Here is a 19,622-nt window from a genome sequence, read left to right as displayed (position 1 = left end):
GAATCTATGGTCCAGACCCCTGCAGGAATTTAATGATATCTGGTAAATCACTTCAGATGGGCAGGAATATTCATCTTCATGTCAGCCATTCATTTCCATAGCATGAGGCCTGCTGCAAAGTCTTATGATGGTCTCTTGACTGTGTGCTTTATAGAGAGCCTGAGGATACTTTGCCCAGAGGCTTGGAAAATTAACTCTCTCTATTATGCAGTTAAACATTCTCCAAGATGTGTCAAGATAAAAAGAAAGAAAACTTAAAACTATAGCAAAAAAAGGATAGATATTATCTAGTTAAAAGTCTTTGGCTGTTTGAATCTCAGCTGGCCTGATATCCATTGTCATTGCATTGGGGTAAGAAGGACACTGTTTATTCTGCTTCTAGCAAGAGGTGGTGAGGTGAAATAATAAATAGGGAGGTAAAGGGTAAACAGGACAAAGGCATAAATTAATAATAGTCCATGCCTCTAAATGAAAGATAATTAATTTCAGCCACAGCTCATTCTGCCAAACCAAAGGCGAGGCCCTAGGAAAGCTCAGTGTAATTATCTTCTTTAGAGCCTCAAAGCTTTGAGATCTATTAGAAATTCATACATGCTCTTGAATAATTATCACTGAGAATACGCTTGCAATTGAACAGTGCTACTACAGATGGCACTAACTCACCCAGACAGCCATGATCAGCACTGCCCAAGTGCCCAATGGCAGCTGAGCATGACGATTGTATCAACAGGATAGAAAACCAGACTTCCTAGCCAACCTGATCATCACTCTTGACCAGATTGCCAGCTCCACAGAGCAGGGCGTTCTTGTCTTTCAGTTACATGTATCTAGCAGCCCTATAGGAATAAATAGCAATGGAAGTGGCAGAGTGCGTCATCCAGCTCAAGTTCTAGAAAAGAGATGTTAATGGGCCACACAAAGCTGAGAGAGAGAAGATCCTGGCAGGGGGACAGAAGAAAAGAAAAAAGGCAGGAGAAATTGAATAAAGAGAAAAATACGTAAACAGAATTAAGAGGCAAGCGGGAGAGGCTCTTAGAGAGAGTGAGGCATCTCCCTCAGCTCCACTAAACTTAACCAGCTCCCTTGCTTGCATTCTTCTCCAGCCTAATAATTTTCCCTCAGAACATGCCATACTGGATCAGACCAAGGGTCCATCAAGCCCAGCATCCTGTTTCCAACAGTGGCCAATCCAAGTCACAAGTATCTGGCAAGTGCCAGAACATTAAATAGATCAAGCTACTATTGCTTATTAATTAAAAGCAGTTTATGGATTGTTCCTTCAGGAACTTATCCAAACCTTGTTTTTTTAAACCCAGTTACACTAACTGCCATAACATCCTCTGGCAATGAATTCCAGAGCTTAACTATGTACTGAGTGAAAAAGAATTTTCTTAGATTTGTTTTAAATGAGCTACTTGCTAACATCATGGAGTGCCCCTGATCCCTAAATTATCTGAGTGAGTAAATAACCAATTTACATTAACTTGTTCAAGTCCTTTCATGATTTTGTAGACTTCTATCATATCTCCCCTCCGTCATCTCTTCTCCAAACTGAACAGCCCTAAACTCTTTAGCCTTTTGTCATAGGTGAGCTGTTCCATGCCCCTTGTCATTTTGGTCGCTCTTCTCTGCACTTTCTCCAGTGCAACTATATCTTTTTTCAGATGTAGTGACCAAAAGTGCACACAGTATTCAAGGTGAGGTCTCACCCTAGAGTGATACAGAGGCATAAGGACGTCCACCATTTTATTTGCCATTACCTCCCTAATAATTCCTAACTTTGTTTGCTTTTTTGACCGCCGCAGCACATTGAGCAGACAATTTCAATGTATTATCTACTTTGACGCTTAGATCTCTTTCCTGGGTGGTAACTCCTAAGACAGAACCTAACACCGTGTAACTACAGCAAGGGTTATTTTTCCCTATATGCATCACTGTGCACTTATCCACATTAAATGTCATCTGCCATTTGGAAGCACAGTCTTCCAGTCACACAAGGACCTCCTGCAATTTATCACAATCTGCTTGGGATTTAATTACTCTGCATAAATTTTGTGTCATTCACAAAATTTGATCATCTCACTTTCCAGATCATTTATAAATATATTAAAAAGCACCGGTCCAGGTACAGATCCCTGAGGCACTACACTGTTTATCTTTTTCCACTGTGAAAAGAGACCATTTATCTTATAAAATCTGGGGTCGGCGCGAGCAAGGGGGTGCACATTTGTGCAACTTGCGCACGCCGAGCCCTGCATGCGCTGCCCGTTCCCTCCACCCCCCCCCCCCGGCCCTATCTAGAACCCCCCCACCTTTATCTGAAAAGTTGCTATTGCCTCCAGGCAGTAGTAACTTATGCGCGCCGGCGCGGCAGGCCCCGACACAGGCCGCTGTGTCGGGGCACTCGGCCATCCCCCAGGACTGCCCACACGCCCCCCCGAACATGCTCCCAATCCAAAACCGCGCCCCCCTGGCCACGCCCACGACCGCCCCTTTTTTGCAAGCCCCGGGACTTACACGCGTCCCGGGGCTTGCGCGCGCCGCCGAGCCTATGCAAAATAGGCTCGGCCCGCACAGGGGTTTTTTTTTTAAAAGGGTTACGTGCGTACCCCTTTTAAAATCCGGCCCTAAGGGAGATTGATTTTGTATGTACTAAGATATCTGCTGGCTACAGAATACATTTTTCCAAAATTGTACAAATTGGCTCTTTGTATATCTTCCTGTCTGTCATGTACTGGTAAGTAAGGGAAAATTCTAATTATAGTAAGATCTAGGAACAAGCACGTACCCTCCCTGGAAGGTTTAGCCCGCATCAGCCGTCTGATTCCTCACCCCTAGCAGGGAGGACAGAGAAAGGAAGGGCTAAACACTCCGAAATCTTGGCACTCTAGGAGAGCGCCTAGTTTGCTAATGGAAACCATGGCCCTGTTTCAGGGGGAAGGACTTGGAGGGTCCAGATGAATTGGTGAAGGTCTAGGTGGACTGGTGGAAGTATTGTCTAACTGGTGATTCCAAGTCCATGAGCAAATAGATATTTTTCATAGTGGAATATGCAATACTTTATAAAATACCTGCCTCTGCATTTAATTCTGAGTTGTTACGTGCATAAAATATCTGTGTGTATTTTTATAAGATGGGTAGAGAAAGCATGTGTGTTCCTACATTATAAATTTACCTGCATACTGAAACATGCAGGAGTAGTTTCAGGGTAGACACACCCAGTCTTTGTATAAACCATGTCACCCCCACCACAAAATGTTCAGATGACCAGAAATTTCATATAACACCCTTAAGTCAATAATTTTATGACTAACACAGTCATTACTTTTCATTTTTCTTCTACCTTTGTTCTTCCAGTGATGTTATAATTGTTCCTGTGGACTTAATTGTATTAGAGGCTGATCATGAAAGAATGAGTTTCTGTCTTCTATACCTGTAATTTACTTGTTTATTCAGGCAAAAGCATCCATAGTTCATTTTGCATTAACCTGATGAAGAAAACGTAGCTCTTGAAGGCTAATTACAAACATATTAAATTAGTCTAATTATAAGAAATCACCTACAACATGTTTGCTTTCTTTTATTTCCATTTTGTTTCTATGCAAAGACAGTATGGGGTAATTTTTAAAGACTTGCGTGGGGGTTCTGAGTTTAAAATGGTCATTTATGCATGCAAGTAGGCAAATTTTCAGAAAGGTGGGAGAATGCATACCGTCACTGCCACGGTATGCACTTACAAAGAGGCATTTCAAGGGTGTGCCAGGCAGGGTTTGCAGTATGTACCCATTTACCTATTTTATAAATGGACTACCCGTATATGTCACCAAACCTGCACTCATGTTTTTAGACCTGCTAATCAGGTCGCAGATATTAAATTGGACATCTTTTTTGTCTACCTTTTCTTGGTGGGAGATCTGGAGCGACTGGTGGAAGATGTGGGTGGACTGGTGAAAATCTGGGTCAGCTGGTGGAGATCTCAGTAAAACTGATGTTTGGAAGTATACACACCCACCTCCTTGTTTTAAGGAATGTGCGTGTACAGAAATATATGTGTGTAATTTTGGGATGGTGAAACAGTAGTGTATAAACTACAGTTCCAGCTGTACAGTTTATAAAACACAGGTATAACTTTAGGTTCACCAACTTATGTATGTGCTGAGTTATGCATACTATTGAAAATGACCTTTCCTGAGTTGAATGGGATTTGGCTCATATACATTTTCTTTTTCAAGTATTGCCCCTATTGTAGCAGGGAGGCCATACGGTGGAACTCTTGGTGTATTAAAAGTTTGCAGTAATGGGAAAAAACAACAACAACTTACCTTTAGCAGAAGAGTCTGACTGTACAATCCATGACTGTAAACTAGCTGAAACTGCTGTGATTGCTGAAGGCCGACAAAGTATCTTTAGAAAGATTTTATGAGGGGCCTGCGCAGTGACCCAATGGCCATGCTCCTGGATTTTATTTCAGGCTCAGCTGTGGCTGGGAAGGCTATAGAGGCAACGCTCACAAACTCCCTGCTTGTGGAAGGTCAGCATGGTCTTCACTCAATGGTGACATCTAGTGGCTGTATTTAGATTCCGTGATCCCAGGGTTCTGGAAGGATCCAAGCCCTGGTGCTTGGCGCCTGCACCCAATGAGCATAGCTGTGATAAGTGGACTAAAATCAGTCGGATGGGAGGAGAGGGGGAAGGGGTGGAAATATAAAATTGGGGAAATTCTCTGGATAGTCTGGCATGAACGCTCCTAGTGCTAAATCTGAGCTCTAGTTCCAATCGAGCTGTAAGTATAGAGGAAAACTTCTGGATAAAAAAAAAAAAAAAAAGGATTACGGGAGTTACCTCATTATACAGCACAAGTTTCTTTTCGTTTATAAGGGAACATGGACTTAGCAGTTCTTCTTCCCTTGATTCCAAGGAGTGACAGGATGCAGGATTTGTTAAACGTGAAGTGTTGCCCGGAAAAGGTAACGGATCCAGAAAATCAGCTCACAATATTCTGGGGGGGATTCTGAATAGCCTGCACTGCTTGTGCCGGATGTGGGCATTTTTAACATCGCAGCTGGTTTCCAAAGGGAAGCCATTCTTACTGGTTCCCGTGTGTGCACATAAAGCCCCTCCCTCCTGCCTCCCCTATTTTGCACCTGTTATTGGCACAGACGGCCGAGCGAGAGCAAAATGGCACGCCTACATGCGCGATTGAAATGTGGAGGTGATTTCCTATTCCCGCCTATGCACGCCCACCGGAGAGAATCCTCCTAACCGGCGGGAAGACAATGCACTGTGGAACGCCGCCCAATTTTCAGTGGGGGCGAGGAAAGGTTATTTTTCAGCTAGGCCAACTTATCTAGGTAAATTGCTATTCACAGGGGTAAAAATAGCTTTCAAAATCACGCTCCTAGAAACCAGGGCTAGCATCTCAAGTAACTCTGCTGGTAGGTCCAGCCCAATGTTGGACAGAGCACACCCTCTCAAGGGGCACGTCGGTACAAGACTTTGGGGGTCGGGCTTGTAACAGTCTCTCTATGGCGGCGTGACCCTGCGACGCCTCTTAGCCTTTGAAATTAATTCTCCATCAAGTCCTGCATTTATGCTTGCACTCTGGGCATGCGAGTGCACGGTTTATTTCCTACTCTTTGATACCAGAGGTGGGGCAAGAAGATTGTGATTTTTAAGTCCTGGCCATAATCGGGGTACCCACCGCATGGTGTGAGGGTTTATTGGATCTAATCACATGGAGGACAGAGGACTGACTTTGTTTTTTCTTATCCTGATTTCTCCAGACTGCTTTGGTGTGATTTCTATTTCCATTCTAAGAAACCTTCTTCTAACAGGGCACTCTTGGGATTAGAAACATGATTGCAGTCCTTTTGCCCACCTCAGGACCTCTACAGCCCTTTACAATTTTTTCCCCTCTGCAAACTTCTCCCTGACAGTGGAATGCTGCCAGCACGTTCACCAGTGAATTTACTCGGGGCAGTTGGAAAGAAAATAATATCCATGGGGAATCAAAGTCTTTTCCTGCCCATGAAATTGCCCTGCAACCACCCTGATCATGTGAGCCTCTTTCTGGGAGAACAAAAAAGAGCAGTGACTCAGGGATAAAGGCTTTCGCCAGTGCAAATTCTCACAATTATTGCGAAGCTATTTCCCCCACAGTGTATTGAAGTTCATCAAATTAACTTCATCCAATTATTAGACAAGGCAGTTTGTCGCACTTTTCTTTGTTTTTCAGTGATCCGTCTGGCATGCTTTGATTTTTTTTTTTTATACTCACCTAGTAAGGAAGTTTTCGCTGGTTCATAATCCCAAGCAATGACCCCCCTGGGGGTTCATGAATGCATTTTTTCAGTCAGTGCATGATGGACCCCAACAGGGAAAGCTGAGCATTTCATTCTCAGCAGGGTGTCTGAGTGGTATAAACAGATAACTATTTATGAAAAGCTAAAGATGTGGGGTTGGAGGGTTTTTTTCTGCTTTTAAATGAATTGATCCATGGAGTCCTCAAAAACATTTTTTTTTCCTTAATAGCTTCCTAGGTAAAGCTCTCTGTCTCAAGAAACATAGGTTTTTAAAAACATATTTATTTTGGTAGGACCTATTGTGATATGAGCTTCCAAAAGCACTACAGAAACAGCTGATTTGCATGCTCTTGGAAACACTATACGCAGTAATCCAGATACGGCAATGGCAAGTCGTACAGACCTTCTGAAAATGCAGAGCAAATCAATGAGCCTTGACTGATTTCTTTTAAATATAATAGGCAGTTTATTTATAATTTTATAAACCGCTTCTTCCCGATGAGGCTACAAAACCATGAACAAAAGTACACAAATATAGTTCAAGATCAAAACATAAGACTTTATTCAGTTTACATCAATGAAATGGCTTGGTAAAAAGCCATGTTTTATATGCCTTTCTAGAAGTCATGTAATCATTTTTCATTCTTCCAGTCGAAGATTGTTCCATAGCAATGGACTAGAGCATGTTTAGTTTCTAATTAGCTTAACAGTTGGGATCCTAAGCAGGGCGTAATGAGAGGACCATAGTGCTCGATCTGGCTGGTAAAAGCTGATGGTACTTGAGTTGTGACGGAGCTGAGTTAAGCAAGGATTGAAGAACTCAATTCTGAACAGGGACCGGTAAGCAAGGGAGAGTCGTACGTACAGGCTGAATATGCTCAAAGCTTTTCATCCTTGTGACTAAAAGAGCTGCAGTGTTGTCAGTCAGCTGGAGTCTATGCAGCTGATATTTTGGCAATCCTATTAATAAAAGTTTACAGGAATCAGTTCATGATGTCGCTACAACTTGCACTTAGATACCTAAGTCTTCCGTGCTCAGAAATGGACGTAGGGAGAGAATGTTCCAAACTTGAAAACAACTCGTTTTTACTACAAAGCTAACATGTTAAACTAGTTTCCTAATATCTTCATTTCTGAGATATGCTATCCCTTATAAGTTCCAATTTGTATTTAAGATGAGTCTAGATGTAGGTGTGGACGCTTTAACCATAGTAATTCTATTTTCTCATGGTTTGGTTTCAATTTATGACCAGTTAACCAAATCTTAATCTGTAGGCATCTGTTTAAATGAGTAATTCAGTTTGATTCTCCTCCAGGACTCAGTCAATTTGAATATTGTCAGCATACATAATGTATAACAGACCTCATGCCTCCATTAATGTAGACAAGGGAGCTATGGGGAAAGAATCGAGCCTCGCAGTACTCTAGAGGTCAACATGCAAGGCTGAGAGAGGCTATGACCCCCAATAGACCTGCTGACTTCCATTAGACAGGAAAGAGGAGAACCAGTTGTATGTGTTCCTTTGACACCAGTAGCCTTCAGTTGTGCTAGTGACAGACTATGGCCAATGTGTCAAAGGACACAAAGATATCGTGAAATCAATATGCAGTTGTGCCTCTCATCTTTACTTTATAGTCACTTTATTCTGTTTTTGATGAGGGTCCGTCTATGTTTAGCATATGTGACAGAGGTGAGAGATTCTGCTACCGTATACTTTCTGTGTAGGGGATTGATGGCAGTCCAACTTGTCTGTTTTCCTAATAGGAAGTGCATTGGTATTTTAGGGCCTAGTACAATATTTGCAGTGTTACCTTTTCATAGGTAGAGTTGTTACTATTTGAGTGCTGGCAGTTAGTGCTGTTTTGGTATGGGAGGTTTACTATATTGCAATTGTAATTCAGTTTATTCATGGCTTTCAGAGGGCCAAGCTCACACCCCACATGTTATAATAGGCCTAAGAACATAAGAAATTGCCATGCTGGGTCAGACCAAGGGTCCATCAAGCCCAGCATCCTGTTTCCAACAGAGGCCAAAACCATATGAGTTCCAAGTGTCTTTTTGCAGAGTTTCAGGTTGGCACCACAGCAATGCAAATAAATATAATATACATGTTGTTGTGATATTTCTACCTCTGAAGCTAATTTGAATATCCTTTTTCATGTAAAATCTATTATGACTGCTTAATATTTTATTATATATGGGGAGGGCCAGGGGTGGGGGAGGCACATGACTAAAAGGTTTGCCTAGGCCGCCTAATACCAGTGCACTGACCCGGATTTGAAAACCAATAAAAATTAAGCAAAAAAACCCCAAAAAACCAGGATGAGGGAAGTTCAGTAATTGTTTGCATGGGGCAGCAAAAAAGCTAGCACCAGATCTGCATCCAGCTTGGAAGCATATGTCCAATTTAGAAAGGAGTCTATCAATCTCAGATCAACCCCATCAGCCATCTTCAGTCTCACAGAGCAGTCATCCTCAACTGGGAGAAGAAGTGGGGTGAAATTGCCAAAGAAGGGGGTATCTATTCTGTCTCAGCTGCTTAAACAGATAGCTTGATGCAATTTATACTCACAGACAGAGGAGGTTGTTTCTTCAAATCCAAACTTTATTAACAAGCACAACAAATAAAACAAACTCTTACAGCTTATAAACTGGAGACCACAACCAGCGCAGTCTGGGCCACAGAAATAAACACAGGTAAAATGAGGATTATTTTGCAGGGCTGGGACAGAATAGCTGACCTATCACACAGGCCAGAGCTGCCCAAAAAACATGGAGAAAAAACACTTAGGATCGCCTGCTCCAAGTCAATGATTAACCCATTAGAGCCAACTGTATGGAATACAACCGAAGCCGTGAGCATGCAAACTGACCACCATTTGGTAGTATGACAGTAAACAACAAACTATGCAGAATAAAATCATGAACAATAGCATTAGCAACAAAAACAGGCAGCTGTGGAAGCAGGACAATAGTGAATAAACAGCAAAACACCTATGGAGACAGGATAGTGTTGATTTTGCATTACATGAGAAATCCTAGGAATTTCACTGAATTTTGGAGTTCAATCATAGAACAAAAGCCGACTATCAAAAACTAATTTCTAACACTATGTATCTGAGGATCGCATACCAACAAAATACACTTTTATGGTAAAATAATAATAATAATCATAATGAAATGCAAGTATTCTGAATTATTTTTTTTTTGTATTAAAATTTCCAGAATAAACATGAGCGTTTGATTAATGATTCATCTGTGCTCCGATTCATAGGATTTTGGTGAACAACACTCGAAGCATCGCCCAGGCTTCCTGGGGTTGTGGTTTGTCCCCCAAGAGGTTTCTAGACATAGCATTCTATGTCTAGAAAAAGAGAACGCGAGCAGACGCGGACAATTATTGGCACTGCGTGACGCCATCTGAATGACAAGTCTGATACATAGCATTCTATGTCTAGAAAAAGAGAGCGCGAGCAGACGCGGACAATTATTGGCACTGCGTGACGCCATCTGAATGACAAGTCTGATACATAGCATTCTATGTCTAGAAAAAGAGAGCGCGAGCAGACGCGGACAATTATTGGCACTGCGTGACGCCATCTGAATGACAAGTCTGATACATAGCATTCTATGTCTAGAAAAAGAGAGCGCGAGCAGACGCGGACAATTATTGGCACTGCGTGACGCCATCTGAATGACAAGTCTGATACATAGCATTCTATGTCTAGAAAAAGAGAGCGCGAGCAGACGCGGACAATTATTGGCACTGCGTGACGCCATCTGAATGACAAGTCTGATACATAGCATTCTATGTCTAGAAAAAGAGAACGCGAGCAGACGCGGACAATTATTGGCACTGCGTGACGCCATCTGAATGACAAGTCTGATTTTTGATGGGAGGATGCAAACGAAGGGGGGTGGGGTGACAAAATGAAATCAAAGAGGCTGGTGAGGGCTGTGCGAGGTGTGGTGTCTATTTGAAACAAACTATCACCAATGCCAAACATTTGCAGATGTTTTTTTTTTTTTTTTTCCTTGTGCTTGTTGCTCAAAAGCAAAGAAAGAAAAAAGCCCCAAGGGCCAAAAGTTTCATATTGCATCTCAACGGCAGCAGGATTTTAGCAGATTATTTAAAATTTCCTTTGTGCTTAATTTTCTGTTGGTGGCCCTGGTAGGCTACAACTTCCTCTCGCCTCTCCATAATGGATCAATGGTACTGCCGCAGACACTTATCTCAAGATACTGGCTTAGCATATTTGGTTTAGGAATGCTACCATCGTGATCTTTGACCCTACAGTATTTCATTTTGGCTACAATTTTCTCTCATTTCCCAACCCAATGCTCCTCGTTAGCTGATGAGTATAACTCGCTGCAGTATAATAGGGAAAGCAAACACACATTTGTATGGAATGACCTGGAGGTATAAAGATTCTCTTCAGTAATATGTATTGTGATTAAGTTGTGCTTGCAGGAGTGTTTGTTACATATTTTTAAACTGTGATGATGGTAGCTTATGTATATATTTTATGTTATGTGATTTTATTGTAATTAATTATTGGGGTGTTGTAATCTGCTTTGATAGGGTCCTATGACTTTGGGAGGCAGAACAGAAATCTGTAATTAAATTAAATTGCAACTTTAATTGTTATAGTTACTGTTCTATGTAAAGGCTCTGCCTACCATGTTTTGAGTTAAATGTACACTGATACGATGTGCAAACGGTTATCGGTATATAAAAAACAATAAATAAATAAATAGTATTCGTAGCCTGTTCAGAACTTGGCTACGCTGTGTGGCTTTTCAGGTTCTACAGTATGGTTCTATTATATCATGGATTTTTTTTTAAGCCACACAGAGTAAAGTGAAATTAAGTACTTACTTTTTCGGTTTATAAAAAAGAAACATAGAAAATGACAGAAGAGGACCAAAATGGTCCATCCGGTCTTCCCAGCAAGCTTATGGTGGCATCTGCTGAGCCATACAAGTCACCCCCTTACTTAGTTTCCCAAACCGGCAAAGTCAGTGTTTACTGAAGATGATGTTGGGGAGGTACCCGTAATGGAGAAGGTTTTCATGGGTAATGATTCAGATGGACTGAATCAAATCACGGTGAACCTAGAAGCTGTGTTAGGCCTGATTGACAAACTGAAGAGTAGTAAATCACCTGGACCGGATGGTATACACCCCAGAGTTCTGAAGGAACTAAAAAATAAAATTTCAGACCTATTAGTAAAAATTAGTGACCTATCATTAAAATCATCCATTGTACCTGAAGATTGGAGGATAGCAAATGTAACTCCAATATTTAAAAAGGGCTCCAGGGGTGATCTGGGAAACTACAGACTGGTTAGCCTGACTTCAGTGCCAGGAAAAATATTGGAAAGTGTTCTAAACATCAAAATCACAGAACATATAGAAAGACATGGTTTAATGGAACAAAGTCAGCATGGCTTTACCCAGGGCAAGTCTTGCCTCACAAATCTGCTTCACTTTTTTGAAGGAGTTAATGAACATGTGGATAAAGGTGAACCGGTAGATATAGTATACTTGGATTTTCAGAAGGCATTTGACAAAAGTTCCTCATGAGAGGCTTCTAGGAAAAGTAAAAAGTCATGGGATAGGTGGCGATGTCCTTTCTTGGATTGCAAACTGGCTAAAAGACAGGAAACAGAGAGTAGGATTAAATGGACAATTTTCTCAGTGGAAGGGAGTGGACAGTGAAGTGCCTCAGGGATCTGTATTGGGACCCTTACTTTTCAACATATTTATAAATGATCTGGAAAGAAATATGACAAGTGAGATAATCAAATTTGCAGATGACACAAAATTGTTCAGAGTAGTTAAATCACAAGCAGATTGTGATTAATTGCAGGAAGACCTTGTGAGACTGGAAAATTGGGCATCCAAATGGCAGATGAAATTTAATGTGGATAAGTGCAAGGTGATGCATATAGGGAAAAATAACCCATGCTATAATTACACAATGTTGGGTTCCATATTAGGTGCTACAACCCAAGAAAGAGATCTAGGTGTCATAGTGGATAACACATTGAAACCGTCGGTTCAGTGTGCTGCGGCAGTCAAAAAAGCAAACAGAATGTTGGGAATTATTAGAAAGGGAATGGTGAATAAAATGGAAAATGTCATAATGCCTCTATATCGCTCCATGGTGAGACCGCACCTTGAATACTGTGTACAATTCTGGTCGCTGCATCTCAAAAAAAGATATAATTGTGATGGAGAAGGTACAGAGAAGGGCTACCAAAATGATGAGGGGAATGGAACAGCTCCCCTATGAGGAAAGACTAAAGAGGTTAGGACTTTTCAGCTTGGAGAAGAGAAGACTGAGGGGGGATATGATAGAGATGTTTAAAATCATGAGAGGTCTAGAATGGGTAGATGTGAATCGGTTATTTACTCTTTCGGATAGTAGAAAGACTAGGGGGCACTCCATGAAGTTAGCATGGGGCACATTTAAAACTAAATCGGAGAAAGTTCTTTTTTACTCAATGCACAATTAAACTCTGGAATTTGTTGCCAGAGGATGTGGTTAGTGCAGTTAGTGTAGCTGTGTTTAAAAAAGGATTGGATAAGTTCTTGGAGGAGAAGTCCATTACCTGCTATTAAGTTCAGTTAGGGGTAGATCTTTAAAAAATATGCGATCGCGTACTTTTGTTCGCGCACCAGGCGCGAACAAAAGTACGCTGGATTTTACAAGATACACGCGTAGCCGTGCATATCTTATAAAATCCGGGGTTGGCGCGCGCAAGGGGGTGCACATTTGTGCAACCTGCGAGCGCCGAGCCCAGCGCACGCTGCCTGTTCCCTCCGAGGCCGCTCCGATTTTGGAGCGGCCTCGGAGGGAACTTTCCTTCGCCCTACCCCCACCTTCCCCTCCCTTCCTCTACCTAACCCACCACCCCGGCCCTATCTAAACCCCCCCTTACCTTTGTTGGCAGATTTACGCCTGCTGAAAGCAGATGTAAATCTGCGCGTGCCAGCGGCTGCTGGCGTGCCATCACCCGACCCGGGGGCTGGTCTGGAGGCCTCGACCACGCCCCCGAAATGCCACGTCACGCCCCCGAAACGCCGTGTCATTCCCGGAACGCCCCTGACATGCCCCTTTTATGAAGCCCCGGGACTTACGCGCGTCCCGGGGCTCTAGGCGCGCGAGGGCCCTGCGCGCGTAAATCCGGCCGGATTTACGCGCGCAGGGCATTTAAAATCCGGCCCTTAGCATATGAGGCCCTAAATCAGCCTGTCCTGAAAAAAGTGGAGCCAACTGGTCACCCGCGGCCTAAAGTATGCTCAAATGCCACTTCCAGGAGCCTCTACTGTACCATAGGGAGCGGTGTAGTGAAAGAAAGTCAGTGATTAAGAAACTTCATCCAGCCATTATCCAAGATGTCCCAGTTCTTTGATCTGCTCAAGATCTTGAGATGTTTCTCATAGCCTGTCAAGCTTTCATCTAGAAGAGCACAGTCTGCCCCTCACTGAGGCAGTGGCTAAGAGACAGGCTGGTCAGACAACAACCAAAAGGGAAGCAAGAATAAGAGACTTATGCGATTATTTTCTGAAAATTCTGAAGTTAAAATTTAAAATAGGAGTTCAGCTGCCCGACATATGCAGAAGGTCTGTAAACTTTTTTTTTTTCTTCACCTTTGTTTTTCAGCCCTCTGATTTTTTTTTTTTTAAATGTGAAAGTATTGTCCTGATCCCTAGTAAGATCTAGGGCTGCCGTACTGCCTTCTCCATTTTTGCCACCATATCCCAGATGTCTTGTGTTTTCCAACTTAGACTAACTAACTGTCTTCCTCTAGGTCTACCATTGACTCTACTACCGGTAAGAATCTTGACTGAGCAGACAGGCCAATTTGGGCTTTTTCTGCCATCCTTTACGATGGCAGATTGGGAACCCCCTCATTTTCTGATGAAAAGATTGCCTTATTAGGATTTGGGATAGCTTGGTAGTGGATAATTTGCCATATTCTCACAAAATGTACAAAGGTTGCTGGTTGTCTCATGGACTATATTTATACAGTTCTAGGAGGATTCCTGAAATATTTAAACCCTACCACTTTGTAATTTTCTTTTACTGTGCACTGTATTTGTTGCACCCATTATTTGGTCTTTTCTATTTCTTAAATCGAGTCACTTATTTTATATTTACATTTTGTTATTCCAGCTTTAACATAAGTAGCAGCTCTCCTGGCTCTAGTTCTGGTCTGTGGAACTGCTGAATGCTGCTCAACCCAGTTGCAGATCTATGGCTTCTCTTGGGCAGTAACCAGAGTCTGCTTCAAAATCTTCTGTACTGTGTGAAAAAAAAAGTATGCCCTATAGTAAACTTTTACATGACAGAGCCCAACATCCATTCAGTTGCGCCAAATATCTCTTTGGCTGCATGAGGAAAGAAATGTCACAGAAAGAACATCTCCAGATGTTTGGCCGTTTGCATGACTCAGGATATTTTGCAAAAAAAAAAAACAAACCAAACGGAGGCTTGGATGAATTTATTTGACTCTTAAGAACACCACAGGCGCAAACTCTCAGAGAACTAACAGCATCAGGGCTGCGAATGCAAAAAAGCCATGGTGATGGTTTGTTCTGCTGTGTCAGCTCACATTTGATACTTTGGATCAAATTATATTTTACTTGAAAGGAAAAGAAAAAAAAAAGCTGAAATCTGTGGTGTAAATAACGGTAATCTTTTTAAATATTGAAAGCCGGACAGCTAAATATCAGATCCACATCGCACACATCTGTTTTATGTACTTAAATATTAGGCAAGATAATGGGATCGACAAACGCTGCTGTCTGATAAGGTCAGCTCCTGAAAACTAGTCGAGGACTGTATTCAGTTAGTCCAATTAAATTGGGATCGGCAGGGAGGGAGGAACAAACGCCCAAAATAAGACAAAAAGGTAGCAGGTCTTTATTTGGAGGTTGCCCAGACATGACGTCTCTAGTTTGCGCGCTCCTTTGCTGGGAGATTTCTAGGCCGTGCACTCGTCAGCTCTTGGTAAACGCTCTGAATACTTGTGAGCTCCTTTAATACATCTCTGCTTTTTCAAAGCTAGATATTTAAAAATAAAAAAAAGCAGCCATAAATGTTGGCCAACTCTACTTATCCTGCCTTTCTTCTTGTGCCATAAATTATTTTTCTTCATTTAAATGTCTTTCTGGGAGCGACTGCGCCTATTGCAATTTTGTTCCCTGGGCTATAGTTTGAGTTTTGTGCTCGTAGCTGCTGTGGCTCTTTCAGTGCTGCACTTCAAAGCCGTTTCACGTTATGCAAAGCGATCCTTCCTACTGTAAGATTGATTGTGCGGCTGTCAAAACAGGATCTCCAGCGATATTATTTTTCACTGCGCTGTATACTGGAATATAGTGTGTGACAAGAAAACCCAATTACAAGTCTTCTGCAAGGAAAGAAGCAACTGGATCATTTGTGGGAGGAAGGGAGCATGGGTGGAGGAATGCGATCAGGCCCTGATCCCTCCAATGTTCCTCAAGACTCACCACATCTGAAAAAACTCTTACAGGCCTCCTTACTTTAACGTGAAACCATTTCTCTGGGTAGATGGGCTGGCACCATTTTCTTGCAGGTACCCGCCTGCCCTGGTACCGTTTGAAGGATGTCCTCAGGTGCAGCAAGAAGGGGACCCCTCCATGATGGAAAACTGTCCTTCAGCAAACGGGGGTCTTCAAATGGAGACCACCAGAGAGCATATTTAATAAAATGCTTTTATGTTCTTGCTGGGAGGGAAAGTGGGGGGGGGGGGGGGGAATATGACAAACATTTGAATATTGGGCAGGCTTCAATAAAAAAAATAAAAAAAACCAAATAAACCACAGGAAAGTGCAATTTCCCATAGAAAAAAGAAATTAAAGGACAAGGGGTCATAATATGAAATGGAAGGGAGGGAGGTTCAGAGAAAATATGAAGAAAATACAACTTTACGCAGCGGGTGAGAGATTCCTGGCATAATCTAGCAAAAGATCACATGCAAACTGGAGCCACATCCATCACTCATATGTCAGTCTGTGTAAACACTACAAGGAGCACGTATGTAAAATAGTAAGTTGTTTTTTTAAAGAATGTTTGTGCCTCTATTTCTTATTTGTCATATAATAATCAAAGTGCTGACTGTGCCATCGCACCCCTATAGAAGCAGATGTCAAAAGTACTAGCACAGCTTCACCTTTAGTGTATTTATTTTCAATATTTCTTTCTATACCACCTTACAATAAAATACATCCATAAATGAACACAATAAAGATTCAATAAAACAAACTAAATCCAGTATGCATAAACATTCTAATACCAGTATTAGAAAAAAACAAAAGAACTAAAAACACAATAAAATGTCTTCTTAAAAAAACAAAAACAAAACAAACCCCCCCCAAAAAAAACCTTCCTAGTCCATGTATTGTTACACTCGGCATTTACTTTCACCAAACCTTGCTCGGACCAGAGCCCCATGGCGTTCCAGTAGGGTGCCTGCTTCGGGGGCTTTTCTATATACTTCTTTGTGTAAACCCCCACCCTGATTATGCACAGAAAATGCGAGCGCTTCCGGCGCACGAGTGACCCGAATGCCGCTCTCCTGGGAGGATTCAGAAAGGAGCATGGGTCAAACAGTAGTGGACCTGGACCCAGAGGATGGACAGTTTATGTAATGACCCAAAGATGAATGTTACTTTTGGAAACCGTTGTGATCTTCACTTGGAACGACAGTATATTAAATATATAGATAAATAGATAGATAGAGGGGATTCTCTTAAGTTCTGAGATCCCTAGTCAACTCAGGCCTTTCTATGTTCCCCGCTGACTGCTGTCTCCCTTGTTCAGATCTCACCGTGGAGCTCACTCTGAAAACACCTTCAAACTTATTTTCTGGTGTTACCAGCAGTCAGGCTATAAAAACCACTGGTTAGATCAGGGTACACAGGCTTGCACTGCTAGACTGCAGCAGTAACAAACAAGACAGAAAAGTCAAAACCACCGAATCCTTAGTATTTATTTACACATTCCCTTGCAAGTAGTAGGAGGACTTCCCCATATCTCAAAATACCCTCCTGTCGCCAATATTTCACTCCATGGAAGCAATCCCACTCCCCACCCCCAATACAACCATTTTTCTTCTCTGCATAGTCTAACATCAATTTTTCACACCATAAAAGCCTCGGTACTCACTGGACACTTAGCAGTTCTCTCCATTGGAACTCTGTCACCCTGCAGAAGTTTTTATTCTGCCCCATCTAAGCAAAAGCGTAGGACTTCCCTGTTTTCAGAGGTTCCCTTCTCCCTACTGCCTGTAGGATCTCCAGACTCTCCTCCACCTCCAGGGTTCGGGTCAGGTCCTCTGGTTGACACCTGCTCTGCCTCGGGCCTTTCCCCCAAACCACCCCTGCAGGGTCCCCTCTGAAGAGAGGCCACCCTGGGCGAACCAAACCCCCGGCTGGGTTCTCCCCAGGATATCCTTCTCCCACTCTATCCCTTTTGTATCTGATGAAACACTCCCTCCATGAGACTCATCTCCCTGAGCTTCTTAAAGGGACAGCTCTCACAGCCAGAATGCATCATGAAATTTTTACCAGAAGGGATACCATCTAGTGGCCATTTAGAATACCACACCCTTCACATGAGAATTTTCAAAGGAGTTTTATGCACATAAAAATCTGCATACGTGTTCTTAAGTAGCTTAAGTATTCCGTGTACTTGCCGTTTTATAAGCAGCAAGAGAGTGTGCTTATTATTGGTTTTGCACGCGCATTTACCTGCACAAAAGAAAGACCATCTGTGGGGTCCCGGTACAAGTTCGAGAGGTAGAGGCGCATTGTAAGGTGCAATTTTATGAGAGATTTACGCGAACACATTAGGCAACTTAGTCACAAGATTTTACACCTGCTAATTAACTAGCATAATTGATGTCAGACTTGTCTGCTATTTTTGGGTGGGAGGTCTGGGGGAAGTTCAGGATGACATAGTGGGAAAGAACCGGAGTCAGACTGAGTGAACCAGTGGATTTACTGGCGAACGGATGATTTCAAGTGCATGCACATTTTAAAACATACCTACTTCCATGTTTAAATCAGGATTTCACGCATACAAGTTTTGGGGTTTTTTTGCATTTAAATATACATGCATACGTTTATAAAATAGGTAGAGAAAATCTATGCTTTCAATGCATTACAAACATTTGTGCATACTCTGGGGTGGAAATACGTGGATTTTCTAATCTGCGCAGACCAGATAGGTGCAGATTAGAAAACACTAGAGTAGGCCTCCATGTGGAGATCTTTGAAAGTTATCCTTTTAGATTGTACTTCAACATTAGTCCTTTGTGCCTCACATTGAACTCTCTTTGCTGGAAAAGCATGTACCCCTGTATTATAGGATAGCAGTGCGGGGCGCCATGCATGCATTAAGAAAGCGGGCGCTGAAAAGTCAGCGCCCGCTTTCTGCGAGGAGTATTGCATCGGCCCCCAGAGTATTGCCTAATAATGAGCGGCTCTTCATAAGAACATAAGATATGCTATACTGGGTCAGACCAAGGGTCCATCAAGCCCAGTATCCTGTTTCCAACAATGGCCAGTCCAAGTCACGAGTATTTGGCAAGAACCCAAACATTAAATAAATCACAAGCTACTATTGCCTAATAGCATAGATTTTTTTCTTTAGGAACTTATCCAAACCTTTTTTAAACCCAGTAACACTAACTGCTGTAACCACAGCATCTGACAATGAATTCAATAGTTTAAACTATGCACTGAGTGAAAAAGAATTTTCTTCGATTTGTTTTAAAATGAGCTACTTGCTAACTTCATGGAATATCCCCTGGTCCTTCTATTATCTGAGAGAGTAAATAACATTTACATTAAGTTCACAAAAAAGTTGTTTTTTTTTTTTAGATATGAACGATGTGGATCAATGATTATATATGACCCAAGGTACGTGTGTGGAACAGAAATACATTAGTTTCACCGCTGTGGGTATTATGATGGTCCTTTAAATATTGTGCTTGCGATGTTATTCTAGCAAGAAATATCAATTATTTTTTGGATGCCTCCCTGTTTTTTAGCCTGCTTCTCTAACCACTAGGCCAGGGGTGGCCGACTGTGGTCCTCAAGAGCCACAAACAGGTTTTCAGGATATCCATAATGAATAGGCAGGAGACAGATTTGCATAAAATAGAAGCAGTGCATGCAAATCTTTTTCCTGCCTATTCATTGTGGAAATGCTTAAAACGTGGCCCGTTTGTGGCTCTCAAGGACCAGAGTTTTCTACCCCTGCACTAGGCCACTCCTACCAA

At 42.2% G+C, this 19,622-nt stretch overlaps 2 long non-coding RNA genes across 4 annotated transcripts in view; both read right to left on the bottom strand.

The window, feature by feature from the left end:
• LOC115075974 overlaps window positions 1-19,622 on the bottom strand; it is a 115,687-nt gene that overhangs the window by 56,436 nt on the left and 39,629 nt on the right. The window lies entirely within an intron of this gene.
• Window positions 13,946-19,454, bottom strand: LOC115075975. The gene is made up of 2 exons (XR_003852661.1): window positions 17,504-19,454; window positions 13,946-14,617 (listed from the first exon to the last, which is right to left on the bottom strand). It is a non-coding gene; the product is annotated as an uncharacterized LOC115075975 (long non-coding RNA).

The sequence above is a fragment of the Rhinatrema bivittatum genome, chromosome 14 (genome assembly GCF_901001135.1).
Source record: "Rhinatrema bivittatum chromosome 14, aRhiBiv1.1, whole genome shotgun sequence".
NCBI lineage: Eukaryota > Metazoa > Chordata > Amphibia > Gymnophiona > Rhinatrematidae > Rhinatrema > Rhinatrema bivittatum.
The sequence above is the reverse complement of the archived record's forward strand: the minus strand, read 5'-3'. Positions and strand labels throughout refer to the sequence as shown.